The sequence below is a fragment of the Mustela nigripes genome, chromosome X, assembly GCF_022355385.1.
Source record: "Mustela nigripes isolate SB6536 chromosome X, MUSNIG.SB6536, whole genome shotgun sequence".
In the NCBI taxonomy this organism is placed as follows: domain Eukaryota; kingdom Metazoa; phylum Chordata; class Mammalia; order Carnivora; family Mustelidae; genus Mustela; species Mustela nigripes.
In genome coordinates this window covers 62,750,074-62,763,541 of record NC_081575.1, presented here as the reverse complement: position 1 = coordinate 62,763,541, position 13,468 = coordinate 62,750,074, and the positions used below count along the sequence as shown (strand labels likewise).

Here is a 13,468-nt window from a genome sequence, read left to right as displayed (position 1 = left end):
GAAAAAAAATTGGGTTGAAAAAAGAAAAGAAAAAAAAAGACAGAGAGGCGAGAATGTGATCAAGTTAGAAACTAGAACAAAACTATGCACTAGATTTAGGGTAAATTTTGATCTATTAGAAGAAATTGTATCTCAAAATTTTAAAGAAAAAACCCTATATGTGTACAAAAAACAGGTTAAATACAAGCAAGGGATAAAATATTACTATAACAATGAAAATTAAAAAAAGATTTTTGAAATGGTATTGATAAGAAAAAATAGGTGAAAAACGCTGAAATTGGAAAGAGGAATATTTTAAAAAGTAGAATAGGAAAAAATAAAATTAAAAAATTTAAGTTTGAAAGACTAAAGGATCATGGGGGAAAAGCCATGAATTTGACGTGTTGCTTTCCCCTAGCTCTGGAGTTCCACAGTTCTCATTGAATTGTGACCAACTTGGTCTTGGCTGGATGTTCTTGTTGATCTTCTGGCGGAGGGCCTGCTGCAGTGATTCTCAAATGTCTTTGCCTGAGGTGGAATTGCATTGCTCTTGCCAAGGGCCAGGCTAAGTAATCTGCTCAGTTTTGGTCTTTTGTTTCCTCAATGCTTTCCTTACAGCTTTGGAGGAGGAGAATGAAGATGGCAGCCTCCCAATCTCTGGCCCCTTAGGAGCTGAGAGCTTGGGGGCCCACTCCTCAGTGTGCCCTCAGAGAAAAGCAGTCAATTCCTCTGCTCTCCCTGGTCTCTGGATGTGCTCTGAGCTCACCAAGTCTTGTGACCAAGCATTTCTATCTCTGGTGCAGGGCCCTGTTTGGAGTCTCCAAACCCAGCAGATTCCTTCATCACAAACTTGTTCAGCTCCTCCCAGAGGAGGAAGGTGAGTCTCCCTGGATCTGCTGTTTGTTGGGTCCCTGCCCATAGAGCAGTGGCCCAACTGTGCCTCAGATCCCAGTTTAAGGTAACTGTGAGCTGAGAGCACACTTCTTGTCTCTGTCTCTGCAACCAGCTTCCCCACACCAATACCTGGGAGCTCTGCCACACAGACACCCCTGGTCTTTTTGTGACCCTGCAGGTTCTGAGACCACACTGTCCCTGTGAGGGCTTCACTCCCTGCTTAGCCTCTGGAGTGACATCCCTCAGTTGAGCAGACTTCCAAAAGTCCCAGTTTTGTGCTCGGTTGCTCTGTTGCTCTGCTTCTTGCTGGGAGGTGCCCCCCCACTCATGGTCTATCTTCCTGAATGTTGCCTCAGATTCACTTCTCTGCATGTCCTACCTTCCAGAAAGTGGTCAATTTTCTGTTCCTAGAATTGTTGCTCTTATCTTCTCTCTTTTCTAGAGTTTGTAGCTGTTCAGAATTGTTTGATAACTATCTAGCTGAACTCCTGGGACCTGATGATATTTAGATCTCCTACTCCTCTGCTTCTTGCTCTATTTATATCTATTTTTAATTAATTCCCTGACCATGACCTCTTCTTGTTCTTTCTTGTGGGGTGAATTCCTCTCTCATCATTTTTTTTTAGGTTTTTGTCTTTTCTGTGTTTGGAGTGCCTGCGCCTGGTCTATTTCCACTAAAGCTGATGCTTTGCAGCTCTTTATGGTAGACCTGGTTCATGTAGGGGATTTTGTGCTCATCTTTTGGAGGAGAGGCCTGGTTTTTCTCTGGCTCTCAATCACACTTCCCCTAGGAAGACTATTCTGGTAGTTTTAGGTTTTGGTGTTTGTTCTTTTTCAAGCTCCTTGAGGTACAGAGTTAAGTTGTGTAATTGAGAGTTTTCTTACTTTTTGAGGTAGGCCTCTATTGCTATCTACTTCCCTATTATGATCACTTTTGCTGCATCCCAAGGGTTTTTGACCATTCTTTTCATATGCATTTTTTCCTTGTATTTTTAAATTTTTTTCTTTGATTTCCTGGTTGTCCCTTTCTTTGTTTAGCAGCATGTTGCTTAACCTCCATGTATTTGTGGTCTTACCAGATTTTTTTCTTTTTTTTTTAAAAGATTTTATTTATTTATGGGAGGGAGAAAGAGAGCACAAGCAGGAGGAGTGGCAGGCAGAGGGACAGGAAGAAGCAGGCTTGAACCCAGGACCCTGGGATCATGACCTGAGCCGAAGGCAGATGCCTAAATTTTTTTTTTGTGGTTAACTTCTAGTTTTAATATTTTTGGGACCAGAAAAGGTGTATGGTATTACTTCAGTATTTTTGTATTTTTTGAGGCCTATTTTGCGACCTTATGTGTGTTGTATACTGTAGAATAGTCCATGTACACTTGAAAAGAATGTGTATTCTGTTGTTTTAAGATTGAATGTTCTGATTATATCTGTTAAGAGAATCTGGTCCAGCTTGTCATTGAAAGCCATTGTTTCCTTGTTGATTTGCTGTCTAGATGAACTTCCATTGATGTATGAAAGCTGATAATGTCATTACTATTATTTGTAATTAGTTACTTTATAATTGTTATTTATTTTATATATTTGGGTGCTTCCATTTGAGTGCATAAATATTTATCATTGCTAGATCTTCTTGTTGGATTTTCCCCTTTATGATTTTATAGTGCCCTTTTGTTTTTCAGTCTTTGATTTAATATCTAGTTTGTCAAAGTATTGTTACTCTGGCTTTCTTTTGACAACCATTTGCATGATAAATATTTCACTCCCTTGTTTTCTATCTGCAGGTGTCATTTGGTCTACAATGAGTGTCCTTAGGTATTATATAGATGGACCTTGTTATTTTATGAATTTTTTTATACCCTATGTCTCTTGTTTGGAACATTTAGTTCATTTACATGATATGTATTGATATGTATCTATTTTCATTTTATTACTTGTTTTGTCATTGTTTCTATAGATTTTCTCTGATAGTTTCTTGTCTTTGTCACTTTTGGTATCTCCTTTCTTTCCACTGAAAGTGTGTCCTTTAATATTTCTTGCAAGGCTGGTTTAAGTCACAGATTCCTTAATTTTTTTTTCCTGGGAAACTCTTTTTTTTTAAAAAATCTTTTCTCCTATTCTGAATGATAGCTTTGCTAGTTAAAAGATTCTTGGCTTCAGATTTTTCCCATTCAGCCCATTGAATATATCATGCCATTTTATTCTGGCTTGTCAAGTTCTGTTGTGATGCTTCCAGCTAGTATTTATGGGTTTTCACATCTAAGTTAAGGACTTTTTTTTCTTGCTGCTTTTATGTTTTTTTCTTTATCATGATATTTTGCAAATTTAATTCTAATGTGTCTTGGTGTTGGCTTGATTTTGTTGATTTTGGTGGGAATTCTATGTGCCTCCTGGATCTGGATGTGGTTACTTCCTCAGATTTGGAAATTTTTTAGTTATTATTTTCTCAAATAGATATTCTGTCTCCTCTTCTGGGACTTCTATAAAATGAATATTATATGTTGTGTTCATGAGACAAGGTGGGTCTAAGACCTTCCTTCTCTGCTGCCATCTTTCTTACAACTCTGGAGTTCCTTATATATTCTAGATATTAACCCATATACAGATGTAAAATTTGAAAATACTTTGTTTCATTTTGTATGTTGGTTCTGTTGACCTTGTTAATTTTGATGTCCAATCTGTCTTTTTTCTTTTTTTCAACTTTTGTTGCCTGTGTTTTAGGTATTATATCCTAGAAGGCATTGCCAAATTCAATGTCAAGAAGTTTTCCTCTTTTTTTCTCCCTGAGAATTTTTTACTTCTGACTCTTACATTTAGGTTTTTGATTTATTTTGAGTTAATTTTTTAAATATGGTGTAACGTAAGGTTTCATCTTCATTCTTCTGCACGTGGATATCCAGTTTTCTTACCACCACTTGTTGAAAAGACCATCTTTTCCTCATGGAATGGTTTTTGTACGTTTGTTGAAAATCATTTGACCATATATGTGATCATTTCTGGGCTTTATTCTATTCCACTGGTCTGTATTTTGATGTTTACAATATTACTACTTTGTTTTGACTGTTGTAGCTTTGTAATATGATTTGAAATTAAGAAATGTGAAAAATCCAACTTTATTCTTTTTCAAGATTGTTTGGCTATTTGGGTCTTTGAGATTCTATATTAATGTTAGGACATTTTTAAAAATTTCTGCACAAAACACCATTGGCATTTACATAAGGGTTGCATTAAATCTACCCATTGCTTTGTATAGTTTTGACACCTTAAGATTGTCTTCCAATCCATGGGCATGGGATGTTTTTAAATAATTTTAGCAAAGTTTTGTAGTTTTCAATGTAGAAGAATAGTGCTTCTATGAACATTTATATGCAAGTTATTGTTTGAATATATGTTTTGAATTCTTTTGGGTATACACCAAGGGGTGGAATACCTGGGTCACATCATCATTCTATGTTTACCTTTTTGAGGAACCACAAAAGTTTTTCACATAGCTTCACTATTTTACCTTCCCACTAGAAATGTACAAAGGTCTTAATTTCTCTTTATCCTTCCCAAAATGTATTTAATTTTTTTATTGTAGCTATCTTGTGGGTGTATGTTTTGCCTCACTGTGGTTTTGAGTTGTATGTCTCAAAAAATAGAGACATTTTTACATGTAGATTTTCATCATTTGCACAGTTTTTGAGAAATGTGTATTCAAATCCTTTGCCCATTTTTAAATTGGTTGTGTTTTTGTGGTGGAGTTGTAAGAGTTCTTTATATATTTTGAATATTAATCCCATCTTATATTATTTGGAAATATTTTATTCTACTCTGTGATTTCTTATCAATTTCTTGTTTGTGTCCTTTGGTGGATATAATTTTTATTTTAATGAAGTCCAAGATTTTTCTTTTGTTTCTTGTGCTTTTGGTGTCTCAGCTATGATTCCAGTGCTAAAACAAAGGTCATGAAGATTTACTCCTATGTTTTCTTCTAAAAGTTTTATTAGTTTTAGCTTACATTTAGATCTTTGATCCTTTTTGGATTTAATTTTTGTATATAGTGTGAGGTAAGGGTCCACTTATTTTTTCTGTTTATGGATATACAGTTAAACCAGCACCATTTACTGAGTAGAGTCTTCTTTCCTCATTATATGCTCTTTGAACCTTATTAGTATCAATGGACTATAGATCTATTGGTTTATTTCTGAGCTCTCAATTCTGTCACATTTGTTCCTATATCTATCCTTAAGTCATTACTTAATGTTTTGACTACTGTAGTTTTGTAGTGTGTTTTGAAATTGGGAAATGGGACTCTCCAGCTTTATTTTTTTTTCAAGATTGTTTTGAGTATTTGAGGTCCCCTTATATTTCCATATGAATTTTAGGGTTAGCCTTTTCACTTATGTAAATAGGCTATTGTGATTTTGATAGAAATTTCATTGATTTTGAAGTTCAGTTTGTGAATTACTGTTTTCTTTACAATATTAAGCCTCCTAGGCAATCAGCATGGGGTGTCTTCCCATTAATTTAGGTCTTTTAAAAATTCTTTCAGCAATGTTTTTTTAGTTTTCAGTGTGTATACAAGTCTTGCAAATTACTGCTTAAATTTGTTCTTAAAATTTTAATTCTTTATTATGCTTTTGTACATGGAGTTGTCTTAATTTTCTCGAATTATTCATTGTTAGTGTATAAAAATATACTGATTTTTGCATGCTGTTTTTGCATCCTGCAAATTTGCTGAATTCATTTATTATTAGCTGGATACTTTTTTTCATGGATTTTAAAGGATTTTTATATATAAGATCATGTCATCTGCGAATAGAGATAATTTTACTCTTTCTTTCCAATTTGGTTGCCTTTTATTTTTTCTTACCTAATTGTTTTGGCTAGAACTTCCAATACAATGTTGAATAGAATGGCAAAAGTGGACATCCTTGTCTTGTTTCTGGTCTTAAGGGGAAAGCTTTCAGTCCTTCAGCATTGAGAAAGTATTAGCTATTTGTTTTTCATAAATGCCTTTTATCAAGTTGAAGAAGTTCCCTTCTAATCCTATTTTATTGTGTGTCTTTATTATTAGTTTGTATTGTATTTTGTCAGATTTTTTTTTCCTGCATCAGTTTAAATGATCATGAGGTGTTTTTCCATAATTCTATCAATGTGGGGTATTACACTAACTTATGGATATTGAATCATCCTTGCTTTTCCAGGATATACTAATTGAACATGATTGATATATAGCCTCTCAATATGCTGCTGGATTGTTTGCTAGTATTTTGTTAGAATTTTTGCATCTGTATTTGTGTTCTTATGGTGTCCTTGTTTGGCTTTGGTATCAGAGTAATGCTTACCTCATAGGATATGTTAAATGTTCCTTCCTATTCTATTATTTGGAAGAGTTTGAGAAGAATAGGTTTAAATTTTCCTATAGTTGTCAGGTGGAATTAGCCAATAAGGCCATCTGGTGATGTGATTTATTGGGAATTTGTTAATGACTGATTCTGTCTCTCTTCTTACAGGTTTGTCCAGGTTTTCTATTAATTCTTAAATCAGTTTTGGTGGTTTGTGTGTTTCTAGGAATTTGTCCATTTCATCTGGGTTATCTAATTTTTTGGCATATGATCGTTCAAAATATTTTCTTATAATTCTTTGTATTTCTGTAAGATCTGTAGTAATGTCCCTCTTACATTCCTGATTTTAATAATTAGAGTATTATATTTTTTGGTCAATCTAGGTAAGTTTTTATCATTGTGTTGATCTTCAAAAAATGAAATTTTTGTTTTGTTGGCTTCCATTTTTCTATTCTTTTCATTTATTTTTGCTCTAATCTCTATCACTTCCTTCTTTCTGCTAGTTTTGGATGTGGCTTTCTCTTCTTTTTTACCTACTTAAGGTATAAAATTAAGTTATTGATTTGCAATCTTTATTTTTTAACATAGATATTACTGTTAAAAATTCCTGCAAACACAATTATCGTTTTGGTATGTTGTGTTTTCATTTTCATTCATCTCAAATTATTTTCTGATTTTGCTTGTAATTTCTTCTTAGACCCTTAGTTGTTTAAGGGGTTGCTATTTAGTTTGCACATATTTATGAATATTCTAGTTTTCCTACTGCTATTGATTTCTAGTTTCATTTCCTTGTGGTCGGATAAGATATTTTGTATAATTTTAGTATTTTAAAATTCCTTGAGACTTATTTTTGCAGCCTTACATGGCTTATTCTGGGGAATGTTCTATGTGTACTTGAGGAAAACATATATTTCAGTGTTGGTAGGTGGAGTGTTCTGTATATGTCTATTAGGTCAAGTTGGTCTGTAGTGTTGTTCACAACATTTATTTCATTATTTATCTTCTGTTGAGTGGTTCTAGTCATTATTAGAATATTAAAGTTTCATACTATTATAGAACTGTTTCTATAATTGTCAGTTTTTGCTTCATATATTTTGTGGTTCTGTTTTTAGGTGGAAATAAATTTATAATTGATGCATCTCCTTAATAGATTGACACTTACTGATCTATAAGATCCTTCTTCATTTATAACAATTTTTAACTTAAAGTCTGTTTTGTCTGATATCAGTATAGCAACACCAGATCTCTTTCTGATACTATTTGCATGGATATATATTTTCCATCCTTTCTTTTTCAAACTATTTGTATCTTTGGATCTAAGGTGTAACTCTTACAGACATCATATAGTTTAACATAGTTAACATACATTCTACCAATCTCTGACTTTTAATTGGAGTCTTTAATCCATTAAATTTAAAGTAATTACTGATAAGTAAGGATTTACATAGGCCATTTGTTATTTGTTTTCTATATGCCATACCTTTTATGTTTTACAATTTTTCATTATAACCTTGTTTTATGATTTTTTTTCTTGTGTAACATTTTTATTACTTCCTTCTTTCTTTCTGTCTTTCTTCTTCTTCTTCTTCTTCTTCTTCTTCTTCTTCTTCTTCTTCATCATCATCTTCTTCTTCTTCTTTTTTGTATATCTTAAACTTTTTTCTTCATGGTTACCGTAAGGATTACAACTAACATCTTAACTTTATTTTTGTGTTGTTTGCGGCTTTTTCTCCTCCTCCTCCTCCTCCTCCTCCTCCTCCTCCTCCTCCTTCTTCTTCTTCTTCTTCTTCTTCTTCTTCTTCTTCTTCTTCTTCTTCCTTATGTTCATTTAGCTGCATTATCTTTAAGTATAAAGACTTCCAATCATATCACCTAGAGAGACCATTTTACCATTGTTTTGTTTGGCCATGAGGTTTTTTTTTTTTTCTCTCTCTTTTCAGCAATGATAAGGTGGATATCCTTTACATATAGATGAAAAATCCATGATTTATTGCTTTTGCCAGTAACAAAAATGTTTAAGAGCCAGGTGGCAAAGCTCTTGCCATTGGCATCTTTCATATGAACTACATCAGAAGAACCAGATTGTGTCTGTTGGTGACCACATCAATTCTTCCCAGATCAGCATCTCTAATCACCATACAGAGATTGCCAGTGTCAAAATTGATCAAGTCAGTAATTACACTCTTCAAATCAATCTGAACAGTGTCATTTTCCTTGATGAGGGGATCGGGATAGCAGATGGTATGAACATCATTGGTCACCAGATCAGGGATTCCTTTTGTCCCCAGAAAGATCTTTCTCACTTTGCACAACTTACACTTTGTCTCCTCAGGTGTAATATTATGAACTGCAAAGTGACCCTTGATGAGGTGGGAATTCTCCCTAGTCTTGTCAGTGCTGACAACATTCATATAACCACCAGTGTGGGTTATATCAGGTTTGACCCTGCCATTAATCTCTTGATAAAATACTGCAGACAGATATTTACTTGATCTTGTTAGGGTACACTTAAATCTGTTCCTTAGGAGAAATCATGAGAGAGAGAGACAGTCTCTCAGCTTATGGGGACCAGTAGATGGATGAGGGACAAACACAGTTGTCAGTTTATTCAATATATGCTTTGGACCTGCTACATGGTTCAGATGTTTCTTGGGACCATGGAACATGGTTGTGCTAGGCTTAACTTTATAAAAGTTAACTTTTAACTTATAACTTTTAACTACTAACTTACAACTCTTAACTTTACAAAAAAAGTTTGAATTAATTCCAGTTTAGGTTAAATATTATATAAAACTGCACCTTTATAGATATATTACCACTTATGTTGATATTGTCACATTTTTTAAACTTTTTAAACTTTAAATTCAATTTAATGAACACATATTGTATTATTAGTTTCAGAGGTAGAATTTAGTGATGAATTATTTGCATATAACACCCAGTGCTCATTACATCAAATGCTTTCCTTAATACTCATCACTCAGCTACCCCATCCCCCCATCCACATCCCCTTCAGCAACCCTCAGTCTCTTATGGTTTGCCTCCATCTCTGTTTTTTTCTTCATATTTTAGTTTTCCTTTCCTTCCCCTATGTTCATCTGTTTTGTTTCTTAAATTCCACATACGAGTGAAATCATATGGTATTTGTCTTTCTCTGACTGACTTATTTCACCTAGCACAATACCCTCTATTTACATCTGTCTTATTGCAAATGGCAATATTTCATTCTTTTTGGTGGCTGAGTAATATTTCATTGTATAAATGTATACACCATATCTTCCTTATCCATTCATCTGTCAATGGATATCTGGGTTGTATACATAGTTTGGCTATTGTGGACATTGTTGCTGTAAACATTGGGGTGCATGTGATCCTTTGAATCACTGTATCATTTGGATAAATACTGAGCAGTGTAATGACTGGGTCATAGGGTAGCTCTATTTTTAACTTTTTGAGAAACCTCCATATTGTTTTACAGAATGGATGCTCCAGTTTGTATTCCCTTCAACAGTGTGAGGGGATTCTCCTTTCTCTACCTCTTTGCTAACACCTCTTTCTTCCTGACTTGTTAATTTTAGCCATTCCGATGGGTGTGAGGTCAAATCTCATAGTGGTTTTGATTTGTTTTTCCTCGAGTGATGTTGAGCTTTTTTTCATGTCCATGTTGGCCATTTTTATGTCTTATTTGGAGAAATGTCTGTTCATGTCTTCTGCCCATCTCTCTACTGGATTTTGTGTGCGTGTATGTGTGTGTGTGTGTGTATTGAGTTTGATAGGTTCTTTATAGATTTTGGATATTAGCCCCTTATTTGATAAGAGATTTGCAAATATCTTCTCCCATTCTTTAGGTTGCCTTTCAGTTTTTGTGACTTCTTCCTTTGCTATGCGAAAACTTTTTATCTTGATGAAGTCCCAAAAGTTCATTTTTGCTTTTGTTTCTTTTGCCTTTGGAGACGTGTCTAGCAAGAAGTTGCTGTGGCCAAGGTCTAAGAGGTTGCTGCCTGCATTACTCTCTATAATATTGATGGATTTCTGTCTTTCATCCATTTTATTTTTGAGTCTAGTGGAAGAAAGTGGTTCAGTTTCATTCTTCTGCATGAGGCTGTCCAATTTTCCCAAGACCATTTGTTGAAGAGACAGTCTTTTTTCGATTCAATATTCTTTTCAGCTTTTTCAGAGATTGCTTGACAAGAGCGTTGAGGATTCATTTCTGCTCCATTGATTTTGTGTCTGTTTTGGAGCCAGTACTGTACTGCCTTGATGATTACAGCTTTGTAATAGAGGTTGAAATCTGGAATTGTGATGCCACTAGCTTTGTTTTTTTTTCAACATTACTTTGTTATTTGGCATCTTTTCTGGTTCCATACAAATTCTAGGGTGTTTGGGACGCCTGGGTGGCTCAGTTGGTTAAGTCACTGTCTTCAGCTCAAGTCATGATCCCAGGGTCCTGGCATCAAGTCCCACATCAGGCTCCTTGCTCCTCGGGGACCCTGCTTCTCTCTCCGCCTCTGCCTGCCACTCTGCCTGCTTGTGTGCTCGTGCATGCTCTCTCTCTCTCTCTGACAAATAAATAAAATCTTAAAAAAATTTTAGGGTGTTTATTCCAGCTCTGTGAAAAATGCTGATGTTATTTTGATAGGTATTGCATGAATGTGTAGATTGCTTTGGGTAGCATAGACATTTTTACAATATTTTTTCTTCCAATCTATGAGCATAGAATATTTTTCTATTTCTTTGTGTCTTCTCCAATTTCTTTCATGAGTATTCTATAGTTTTCTGAGTACAGATCCTTTGCTTTTTTGGTTAGATTCATTCCTAGGTATCATGGTTTTGGGTACAATTGTAAATGGAATTGATTCCTTGGTTTCTCTTTCCTCAGTCACATTGTTAGTGTATAGAAATACAACTGACTTCTATGCATTGATTTTATACCCTGTGAACTTCTGAATTCCTGTGTCAGTCATAGCAAATTTTTGGTGGAGTCTTTTGGGTTTGGGGTATCACATCGTCTGATTGCCAATACTTGGACTTCTAGTACTATTTTGAACAACAGTGGTAGAAGTGGACATCCCTGTTGTGTTCCTGACCTTAGGAGAAAAGCTCTCAGTTTTCCCCCTGTGAGGATGATATTCTTTGTGGGTTTTTCAAAGATGGCTTTTATATTGAGGTATGTTCTGTTTCTCCCTACAGGGCAGAGAGCTTTTATCAAGTATGAATGCTGTATTTTCTTAAATGCATTTTTCTCCATCTAATGAGAGTATCATTGTTCTTGTCCTTTCTTTTATTAATGTGTTGTATGACTTTGATTGATTTGCAGATGTTGAACCACCCTTGCAGTCCAGGAATAAATCCAGTTTAGTCATGGTGAATAATCCTTTTAATGTACCTTTATATACAATTAGCTAGTGTCTTGGTGAGAATTTTTGCATCAGGCATATTGATCTGTCATTCTCCTTTTTAGTGGGTCTTTGGTTTTGGGATCGAGGTAATGCTGGCCTCATAGAATGAGCTTGGAAGTTTTCCTTCCATTTCTATCTTTCAAAACAGTTTCAGAAGAATGGAAATTAATTCTTCTTTGAATGGGAAGCCATCTGACCCTCAACTTTGTTTGTTGGGAGATTTTTGAATACTGATTCAATTTCTTTGCTGATCATGGGGTGTGTTCAGGTTTTCTATTTCTTCCTATTCTTTTTTGCAGTTTATATGTTTCTATTAATGCATCCATTTCTTCCAGATTGCCTAATTTGTTGGCATACACTGGTTCTTAATATTCTCTTGTAATTATTTGTACCTCTTTGGTGTTGGTTTTGATCTCTCCTCTTTCATTTATGTTTATTTTTGGGGTTCTTTCTCTTTTCTTTTGGGTCAGTCTGGGTAGGAGGTTATCAATCTTATTAATTCTTTCAAAAAACCAACTCCTAGTTTCATTGATCTGTTCTGTTTTTATTTATTTCTCTCACTGATTTCTGCTCTAATTATTTGTTATTTCTCTTCTCCTGTTGGATTTAGGCTTTATTTGCTATTCCTTTTCCAGCTCCTTTAGCTGTAATGTTAGATTGTGCATTTGAGACTTTTCTTGTTTCTTGAGAAAGGCTTATATTTCTATATAATTCCCTCCTAGGACCATCTTTGCTGCAACTCAAGGGTTCTGAACTTTCCTGTTGTCATTTTCATTTGCTTCCACGTATTTTTAAAGTTCTTTAATTTTCTAGTTGATCCATTCTTTCTTTAATATGATGTTATTTAACCTACATGTATTTTTGGCCCTTCCATTTTTTATTCTTGTAGTTGACTTCAAGTTTTAAGGCATTTTGGTCTGAAAATATGCATGGAATATCAAAGTTTTTATATCATTTGAGGGTTGATTTGTGACTCAGTATGTGATCTCTTCTGGAGAATGTTCCATGTGTACTGGAAAGGAATGTGTATTCTGCTGCTTTAGGATGAAATGCTTGAATATATCTGTTATACCCATCTGGACCAGTGTGTCATTCCATGCCATTGTCTCCTTGTTGATCTGCTTAGGTGATCTGTCCATTGTTGTGAGCAGGGTGCTAAAGTTGCCTATTATTATTGTATTAATATCAAGGAATCTTTAATTTTGTAATTAAGTGGTTTATATAATTGGCAGTTCTCAGGTTAGAGGCATAAATATTTATAATTATTATATCTTCTTGTTGGATAGACCCTTTTATTATGATATAGTGGCCTTCTTCATATCTTACTACAGTCTTTGTTTTAAAATCCAGTTTATCTGATATAATGATTGCTACTCTAGCTTTCTTTTGATGTCCATTTGCATGATAAATTGTTCTCTACCCCCTCACTTTCAGTACTATGTTAAATAACAGTGGTGAATGTGGATGTCCCAATCTTGTTCCTGATCATAGAGGAAAAGCCATCAGTTTTCTCTATTGTGGGTGATATTAGTTGTGGGTTTTATATATGGCCTTTATTATGCCAAGATATGTTCCCTTTCAAGCTACATTGTTAATTTTTTATCATGAACAGATGTACTTTGTCAAATCATTTTTGCCCATCTATTGAAATGATTGTATGTTCTTTTTATCCCTTCTCTTATTGTTGTGATGTTTCATTTTGGTTGATTTGTGAATATTGGGCCACAGTGGCAACCCAGGAATAAATCCCACTTGGTTGTGGTGAATGCTTTTTGTAGTGTGAAGTTGGATTCTGTTTTCCTAATATTTTATTGGGAATTTTTGCATCCATGTTCATCAGGGATATTGACCTCTAGTTTCTCTTTTATAGTG

General features: G+C 34.5%; 1 pseudogene; it reads right to left on the bottom strand.

Moving 5' to 3' along the window:
* Positions 1–8,069: 8,069 nt before the first annotated feature.
* On the bottom strand, positions 8,070–8,863 carry LOC132007087 (small ribosomal subunit protein eS4-like; annotated as a pseudogene).
* Between the last annotated feature and the right edge of the window lie 4,605 nt (positions 8,864–13,468).